Genomic DNA, 10444 nt, shown 5'->3' on the forward strand with positions numbered 1-10444 from the left:
GTGCTGCGTCACAGCTGTTATGCACCCGCTTACTGTTAGACTACGGACTGTTAGCGCAATACATCTATAAAATTAATAACATTTTTTGTTCAAAGAACAATGACAAATGCAACAACACCATTCTTCTGTGCATGCTGAACGGTTACACTGGTAGCAGAGGCTGGTTGGACCTGCGCAGCTCCAACCACCTGACGCATCACGAGTCGCCAGAAGTGAAGAGCCTCAAGCTGGGTAACAAGGACCAGCAACGGAGGTGACCCAAGACGGGCAGGAGAAGAGCAACGTAACGATGCGACGTACATGGAATGAAACGTGAGGAAACAGCTAATGGCGTTGTACGTTCGGACAGCCTACATGACGAGTGCTCAGTGGATACTGTATGTGACAGCTAGGCTGAGGCGGAGTATGTCGCACAATTAATGACGTAATATGTTGGTTGCAAATTTGGAGCATAATTTGGCAGGTTTACACATTTTGCTGCGGTTAGAGTATTCTGATATATTCTCAGATATATGTAGTTGAAGTACGTGTAAGTAACCATGCTATGGGAGATGGGTATGGCGTAACAATGTGAGTGCGAGCGCTGTATCCCAGTTATTATGCTTACAGCCTGCGCGCAATTCATCTACAAAAAACATTTTTTGTTCTGAGAAAAATGTCGAATCTGACACTGTCATTCTGTGCGTGCTCAACGGTTACAAGCTGAGCATCTGAACGGCTTCTGTAACTCTGCTCTCAGACATATGTTTACAAAACTGGCGTGGTCGACCCTCATCAAAGCGAACCCTATGACCAGTCCTGCCCTTTAAGCCGCGCTGGATCGTTTCGCTCTCGTCAAGGAGCTCGGTAAAATGTCCATCTTTCCATAACCCAAGGGAGCACTCCAAGTGTTTGCCGCAATCCTTGGCTGCAGGGGAACGCCCTATGCGTTGTAGTGATAAAGAGGGAAGCATGGAGAACCTATACCAGGAATCACAACCAATTGAATTTTCGTAGTTCCGTAGAAAGCACCCGAACAAAAGTCTCATTGGCCGCAGATCAAGAAGATTTTGTTGCCATCGAATGACCTTATTATAGGCACGGATGGCAGTATCGCATGGTAAGGACGGAAGGTGTACCTTCCTTTGAGGGCATTGAGACAGGTGCACTATCCGACCATTTAGCAGGGCATTAACTATGCGGTAAGTCTACACACAGAATCAGCCGGGAACATTCAACATTAGGCAAAGCGCATCCACCGCCATTTTTTTGTGTGGTTGTCAGATATCAGTGAACATCCCGAGGAACCGATCGTAATAAGTACAGGTTCCTGCACGAGTATGAGGGCAGTACCGCGGAATCTAGCCCGCGCCGCGATAGCGGCAAGGGCTGGATAAACGGCGTACTGGCCGAGTATGAGTGACTGGAACATGTTTCCCGTATGCACCCAAGCCAAGGTCGCAAGGAGATCACTCACAATCTTTGAGTTTACATGAACCATTCTGTGACTCGAGTCCTGTACAGCTGTATTACTATGAGGCTGTGAGCTGAGTGAGAGTGACTTCGACAACCGTACACGGACTACAGTACATGACTTTTGCATGTACTTTCAGACCACAGAAGCTTGTCATTGAAATGGTAGACTCATGAGTGGATTCCGTCCACTGCCCGTCGCCAAGTGACGACAGGCAGTGGATTCTGTCCACTTCCCCCCGTCAAGTGACGACGGGCAGTGGATTCCGTCCACTGCCCGTCGTCACTTGACGACGGGCAGTGGAACTAGTTCCATCACCATTCAGCAGGCAGGATCGCGCTTTCCAGCCCGCGTAATTTGATCTGTCATTGGTCGACTCCAAGGCGACAGTCACGTGACATACGGGAATATTATCTTCCTTATTGGCCTTGGGCTATCGTGGAAATATAGAGTACTATATGAAACCCTAGGACGGCCACCACTTTCAGTACTCCTAGAACGGCCAAACGGTGTCATTTGACACCTGCATAAATTTCCATGTCTAAGACCTATGATATAGGTTATTATAGTTTTTGCTTTCAGTGCTGGCTATCACTATCGGAATTTAGGATGTACACAACATTTTAGGATTCACCCAGGCACTATTGTTGGCTATACGCAACTAAAATACAATGTACGCGTAACGGCAATTGCGAAGGATGAACTCAATAACTGGCAAAACTTCAATTACTTGCATAGGAATTTTTTACAATCACAGAGTTACAATAACAAGCAATGTGTCAACGTCACTGGGCCCATAAGGAACTGTTTTTCGGGAATATGTGCTTTGGCATAATCGGATTACTCGACCGTCACGATGAATGACACACAGTAACAAGTACAAACATGGACTGACTATGAGCATCATTTTTTCACCAAACTGACACATATTCTGCTAGAGATGGTTTAGGCTAGTAACGATTGTATTTTAGACTCTTTCAAAGAGGTATACCCTTCTCTTCTCCTTGGCTGGCACTTAGCAACCAGATGCCATAACTATCTACAAGCTTATTGACCAGTGCAGGAATGAGCGTTTTCTGGATGTGCATGAACTAGCAAATGTCTTGGATATTGTGGAGGCGTTGATTCCTGTCACATCGCAGGGGCGTACGCCGCTCGCCTCCAGGAGTGGTTCCCATGCCAACTGATGAACCACCATTACACACAATTGAAGTGCTGTTTTTCGTACCCCACAGAGTTTCTGCATATTCTCCTCAGACTGGGTGAAATTGCCATCCACAAGCTGCTGGACGATGTCATTGCTACGCATTTATGACTTTTCCCCGTTTTATGGATGTTTTGGTCAGCATGACGATTGCATGCAGTCTTGAAAGCTGCCTAAGTTTCGAATCATCTGGAGCAAACATCACACAGGGCAAGCAGAAGCCACCATTGCATGCCTGTCAAAAGACTATCCAGGGTAACTCCTCCAACAAGGATAGTTGAAAGTGGCGCTGTTTGCCATCCATCTGGACACGCACAGGAAATGAAATCCTTCGCCTGCGGTGGCGCACAACGATTGTCGATGACGGAAATCTTTTCCGTGTCCAGCAAATTTCGGGGGACTGGATTCCACTGTGGACGTCGACTTTCAGAATATCCCTTCCAACACCCTCCCATGTCATTGAAGTACGTTTTGGATGATCCAGCAGCTTCCAACAACGGTCGCTCTACAGCTTCGCCGACGATTTCTTCCTCAGCGCTGCTCGTTGCATGCATACTTCACTTGCACGTCAGGTGCGTCTGCATTCTCATCTATCGCTTGACGTTCGCCACTAGCACTGGCTACACATTTTGCCTGCAGCTCAAAATAGCTCTGAATAGAGCGCTGGCCCTCTGGATGTCGACGCTTCATTTTTCTTTTCCACAAAGCGAAAGCATCGTCAAAACACGACCAACTTTGTCAAAACAAACTCCAAAAGAAAATTTGACTCTGAGATCGAGGAATCCGGCGATGTAACTAGACTAGAGACTTTGTTGAACCCATGATGGGTTCAGGCACGGCCCAGTTCAGTAGATCTACGCTGTGTCCCACTCCCAGCACCACTTTCACACCTGGGCTAGTTACAGTAGTAGTCAGTCACCGTCGACGCGTCCTCGGACCGGCAGGCGGACTCCAGACATGCACTGCATGCACTTGCACTGTGAGTCTGTGATTGGATCAAAAAATTCTCTGTACCCATTATCGAATTTGTTTTACTGGTTCCCGGGCATCCCGGGAACCGCCCTATGTACGCCCCTGCATCTATTCATTTATGTAACCGCCTTGCAGGGGGACATCTTCTGGAATAGTCTTTGTTGAGTAGATCCACCATATTCCATCGAAACGGTCAAGGACGTATCTCGTCTTTTACTGGAATTGGACGATGTGGGGCTTCCTACTCTCACCATGTAAAACATATGGCTCTAGGTGGTCTACACTAGGTGGACCATTGATAATTCTTGCTACTTCTACCTTCTATGTCTACCATCTTTGTCGTTTGGAGTGACAAGTGATCACCGCTGCTTTTCCTTGTCAGAGTCAACAATACACTTTGTTCTGCAGCGTTGGGAGTGGTGTTGGAGTAGAAATTGCTGACTAGCCGTCGCGGAGGGCGAGCTTTCCTGCGCAGGTATGAGTTTGGACGTATTTCAGAATGGTCGAGTGGAAAAATTCAAAATTGTTTATTTCAAGAAAACCCCAAAAGGATGATGGGGGACATGTCCTCAGTGCTAGAAGAGGTGTTCTACTATCTGCCGGTGTATAGTGTTTGCTAATTGAGGACGTAGCTCGCTGTTTTATCAGCGCTTGTAATTTGGCTATTTTCAAGGTGATCATTTGTGGCGTCAAGGGATGATTGCCCTCGTCTTCTGGGATGCTGGCGTGGCTAAGTGGTGCTGCCCCAAGAACTCTTTTAAGGTGAGGTAATGATGGCTTGATGGAGTTTTGTTCGTAGCTTGTTCTTGTACGCTGTGCCGTGGCTCGTTTGTAGACCCATAAATCGTGCCAATATTGGGCCAATATTGAGGGGTATGCCAATTTCATGGTTCCCTTCAAAAGATTTTGTGCGGGCTTTGGAATGTCGATCTACACCCCAAAGCAAACCTACCTTCAAAATTTGAGCGAAATCTGAGAGATCGACTTGCACATAATTATGTTCTGGTTTTCTCAGACATGCTCTCTTAAGAGAGCATGTCTGAGAATACCAAAGTATGTGTGCAAGTGGATCTCTCCGATTTCGCTCAAAATTTGCAGGTAGGTTCCCTTTGGGGTGTGGATCGATTATGCAAAGCCCTTGAAAAAGTTTCTGAAGGGAACCTTGAAATTTGCATACCCCTCAAAAATGGCCGAAATATCACATTATTTATGGGTCTAGAAACGAGTCACGCCACAGCGTATACGAACAAGCTATGAACAAAACTCCATCAAGCCAACATTGCCTCACCTTAGAAGAGTTCCTGGAGCAGTGCCGCTTAGCCACGCCAGCATCCCAGAAGACGAGGTCCATCACCCACTGACGCCACAAATGATCGTCTTGAAAATAGCCAATTTACAAGCGCTGGCAAAACAGCCAGCTACGTCCTCAATTGGCCAGAACTATACACCGGCAGATAGTAGAACACCTCTTCTAGCGCTGAGGACATGTCCCCCATCTTCCTTTTGGGGTTTTCTTGAAATAAACTTTTTAGAATTTTTCCACTCGACCATGCTGAAATACGGCCAAAGTCATACCTGCGCAGGAAAGCTCGCCACTCCGCGACGTCTCCTCAGCAATTTCTACTCCAACACTACTCCCAAGGCCGCAGAACAACGTGTAGTGTTGACTCTGACAAGGAAAAGCAGCGGTGATCACTTGTCACTCCAAACGACAAGCTTCTCCTTGCGCCACCAATAATTTTTTGTGCGACTGTTGCTGCAAAAGTGACTGAAGGCCTGAGCGCAGTTTTTGAATTTTATTGCAAGATGCACGGTGAAATCACGTGCCTTGTGACGCAAGAATGCCAAGTCGCGTGGCCCACGGCTCACGCGATTTCAGAGTCACCTTTGTCAAGTGCGCTTGTTACTCGCCTTGAACGCCCGTTGGTCTGGAAGTGATCACACTTGTGTTGTTACGGCGCTCAAGAACACGCTGACCGTGTTGTAGGCCTACGAACCGGGACTTTCCCTGACCATGTAGGTCGAAGACCAGTGAAATGATGATGAAATCACATTCTTTATGACGTAAGAAATCTCTCATGCAGTTCACGCGACAAGTGCGTGCAGCCAGTGCTGCTCCCGTGACAGTCAACACAAAGGGACCGAGCTAGTCGCTTTTGTCGAGCATCGACATGAAACAAGGGACTTTTACTGTTGGACTCCGTTCGGGATTGCAGGAGGTAAGTGTGAAAGACGAATAACTCTCCATGCTGTACGGAGCATATTCCAACGACTTGCTGCCATTGCAACACTCCTACGACAGTTTGTGGGGGTTCTCAGCAGTTCAAGCAGGAAATGAAGCTCATCTTACCTCTGCCATCATGGTCTGTTCCGAGTAGCGTTCCAGGCACATTCGCGATCGATGGCCGCGTAACGTGATGCAGGAAGCGTCATCCTACGTCACCGAGCACGCGATCTCACCGTGCATCTTGCAATAAAATTCAAAAACTGCGCTCAGGCCTTCAGTCACTTTTGCAGCAACAGTCGCACAAACAATTATTGGTGGCGCAAGGAGAAGCTTGTCGTTTGGAGTGACAAGTGATCACCGCTGCTTTTCCTTGTCAGAGTCAACACTACACTTTGTTCTGCGGCCTTGGGAGTAGTGTTGGAGTAGAAATTGCTGAGGAGACGTCGCGGAGTAGCGAGCTTTCCTGCGCAGGTATGACTTTGGCCGTATTTCAGCATGGTCGAGTGGAAAAATTCAAAAAAGTTTATTTCAAGAAAACCCCAAAAGGAAGATGGGGGACATGTCCTCAGCGCTAGAAGAGGTGTTCTACTATCTGCCGGTGTATAGTTCTGGCCAATTGAGGACGTAGCTGGCTGTTTTGCCAGCGCTTGTAAATTGGCTATTTTCAAGACGATCACTTGTGGCGTCAGGGTGTGATGGACCTCGTCTTCTGGGATGCTGGCGTGGCTAAGCGGTACTGCTCCAGGAACTCTTCTAAGGTGAGGCAATGTTGGCTTGATGGAGTTTTGTTCATAGCTTGTTCGTATACGCTGTGGCGTGACTCGTTTCTAGACCCATAAATAATGTGATATTTCGGCCATTTTTGAGGGGTATGCAAATTTCAAGGTTCCCTTCAGAAACTTTTTCAAGGGCTTTGCATAATCGATCCACACCCCAAAGGGAACCTACCTGCAAATTTTGAGCGAAATCGGAGAGATCCACTTGCACACATACTTTGGTATTCTCAGACATGCTCTCTTAAATAGTAAATACCATAAGTTACATTAGATCTAATCTTGCTGAAATTCAAATGAAGTTCTATTAGGAATTCTGCGAGTTATCATGGGAAGCGCCGTGTGCGAAATGCTAAAAACGTCCAAGTACAAATCGGGAGTAGTTGGCGCGCGACGCCTTCTGGTGTTCATACTCAGAAAGCAGGGGTTTTGTCAGCTTGCGTCCCCGTGTACGCCCGTCTACAGTAAGAAGAGTTGAAATTATCGAACTTTCCCCTCGCTTCCCGATTCACAAAGTAGTAAGATTTCGTTCCCGTTCGTGGTGTTCACATTAGACGCCATCAGATCGTCCTGTTGCTTCCCGTCGATCCTTGTGTCGCGTCCAGTCCCCCCCCCCCCCCCCGATGAATGTGAACTACAGTTCATTCATAAAAAAGATGGGCCCTGGCTCTGGTAAGCTCCCATACTTGAGGATATTTCGTGATTTCATCGTTTACAGCGCAGTGCTGCGAAATTTGAAATTTGAAAAAAGGGTCCAAAAAGGGTACCTGAACTGCACGATGCACTGTTGCAGGCGGGTCAAAGGGCCTGGATTTTGTTATGGCTTTCCCCAATTCAGTGTTTTTGGGACAAAACCTGGCCGAACTCCTATTCTTGTTATGTCTTGCGTTTTGGACAAAAGAACTTCAGAAACATAATTTGAAGAAGATTACATAGAGGATTGCAGAAAAATCCTAAAGAACTCAAAGTTTGACCCATTTATGGCCAAAAGCTAGAAGTACATCTTTTTCTTAATTAATGGACTGTAGGCGAGACACGATCGGAAGGAGAGGTATAGGACTATAAGTACTGGCGACGGTCGGTGTCCCCACTTTCAAAAGGGGAGAAACATAACAGTGCTTGAATGCAGCTGGCATTTTCCCCGATCGCAAGAACTCGTTAAATAAGTCACTCAAGGAAAGGGCAAGCTTGGAGCAGGTCATTTTAAGGACCAATCCCGGTACACCGTCACTCCCTCGTAGCTTTGTTTGCGTCAAACTGGGCGAGCAGCTTCGTCACTTGGGTTGGGAGAAATGGTTTCAAGCAGAAAAGACTGGACTCAGCGTGTCGCCCATGGTGAGGTGAGAGGACATGTGGACGCCGAACGTCAGTCACGACTTCGCCTGACGTATTGCTGAGGTGATGAAACGATGCCTGTGGTTCTTGATACGACTTTGACCGGCCAGTAACTTTGTCGATGGTTAGGTAGGCAAATTCATGGGCATGCGTACTGAAGGATTCAGGAACAGCTTTAAAACCAATGGTGGACCTGTTAGTCTCTCTGACTGTGTTATGGACGGTGATTATTTCTCTGAAGATCTAATGTATATGCCAATGTCTTGTGCTACTGTACATGGTCGTTTTTTTTTTTTCAGTCAGTTCAACACCTGCATCAACACCTGAATCAACACCTGCATCAACACCTGCATCAACACCTGGATCAACACCTGGATCAACAACTGGATCAACACGTGAATTCTCCACGACAACTAGCGGTATGTACAATCTCTAATGAGTTGAGGATAGCAATTTGTAAAAGTAATACTCAATTATTTTCAAATATCGTCGAGGAGACAGAAACCGTAGTATTGAAATGAAAACAAATATTGAAAATCAGCTACTAGTATTAAATACTTTGTGGAAAAGACACAAACGAGAAAAGTCTGAAGAAAACATTGACTGTAACCAGACTCGCCACCAAGACTCGAGCCAAGGATCTTCGCTGGAGGCCAGCGATTCTCTAACCACAGAGCTAAGGTGTAGCAATCATCCCATCAGAGAGGGTTGAACGCTTTCTTCTGACTTCGTAACTCACACTTCCTGTTTATCCACACATGCCGGTGGGATGAAGCCCTCACTTTAACTTGGGGCTCACCCCCCCCCCCCCCGTCTTAGTTTGTACGTGAAGTGTGTGGATGTGTCTCCGCAACTACCACCACAACTGCATCTCGCTGGAGGTAACGGCACATATATGTAAGTGGGTCTAAGCACCTTTATAGCAAGTACACATTCTGGGACATGCGCCAGAGGCCAAACTAGACGGCCAGCTGATCCGTGGCCCGCCAGGACTGTTTACTTTATCAAGTCCTGCAAGCAACACATCCAGACTTGGTACAGCAGGCGCAGCGTGTGCCTGACGCTGAATATCCCCAACCACTTAATCAGTGCCGCTCATTGGCGAATCAGACTGCTTCTGCCCGCAATAGGTGTGCAACGGTGTGACTGCGAGTGCTGCGTCACAGCTGTTATGCACCCGCTTACTGTTAGACTACGGACTGTTAGCGCAATACATCTATAAAATTAATAACATTTTTTGTTCAAAGAATAATGTCAAATCCAACACCACCATTCTTCTGTGCATGCTGAACGGTTACACTGGTAGCAGAGGATGGTTCGACCTCCGCAGCTCCAACCACCTGATGCGTCACGAATCTCCAGAAGCGAAGAGCCTCAAGGTGGGTAGCAAGGACCAGCAACGGAGGTGACCCAAGACGGACAGGAGTAGAGCAACGTAACGATGCGACGTACATGGAATGAAACGTGAGGAAACAGCTAATGACGTTGTACGCTCAGACAGCCTACAGAACGAGTGCTCAGTGGATACTGTATGTGACAGCTAGACTGAGGCGGAGTATGTCGCACAATTAATGACGTAATATGTTGGTTGCAAATTTGGAGCATAATTTGGCAGGTTCACACTTTTTGCTGCAGTTAGAGTGTTCTGATATATTCTCAGATACATGTACTTGAAGTACGTGTAAGTAACCATGCTATGGGAGATGGGGATGGCGTAACAGTGTGAGTGCGAGCGCTGTATCACAGTCATTATGCTGACAGCCTGCGCGCAATTCACCTACAAAAAATATTTTTTGTTCTGAGAAAAATGTCGAATCTGACACTGTCATTCTGTGCGTGCTGAACGGTTACAAGCTGAGCATCTGAACGGCTTCTGTAACTCTGCTCTCAGACATATGTTTACCAAACTGGCGTGGTCGACCCTCATCAAAGCGAACCCTATGACCAGTTCTGCCCTTTAAGCCGCGCTGGATCGTTTCGCTCTCGTCGAGGAGCTCGGTAAAATGTCCATCTTTCCATAATCCAAGGGAGCACTCCAAGTGTTTGCCGCAATCCTTGGCTTCAGGGGAACGCCCTACGCGGTGTAGTGATAAAGAGGGCAGTATGGAGAACCTATACCAGGAATCACAACCAATTGAATTTTCGTAGTTCCGTAGAGAGCACCCGAACAAAAGTCCCATTGGGCGCAGATCAAGAAGATTTTGTTGCCATCGAATGACCTTATTATAGGCACGGATGGCAGTATCGCATGGTAAGGATGGAGGGTGTACCTTCCTTTGAGGGCATTGAGACAGGTGCATTATCCGACCCTTTAGTAGGGCCTTAACTATGCGCAAAGTCAACACACAGAGGCAGCCGGGAACATTCCACATCAGGCAAAGCGCATCCACTGCCATTTTTTGTGTGGTTGTCAGATATCGGTGACCATCCCGAGGAACCGATCGTAATAATATTATCTTCCTTATTGGCCTTTTGCTATC

This window comes from Sycon ciliatum, chromosome 3, assembly GCF_964019385.1.
Source record: "Sycon ciliatum chromosome 3, ocSycCili1.1, whole genome shotgun sequence".
In the NCBI taxonomy this organism is placed as follows: Eukaryota; Metazoa; Porifera; class Calcarea; order Leucosolenida; family Sycettidae; genus Sycon; species Sycon ciliatum.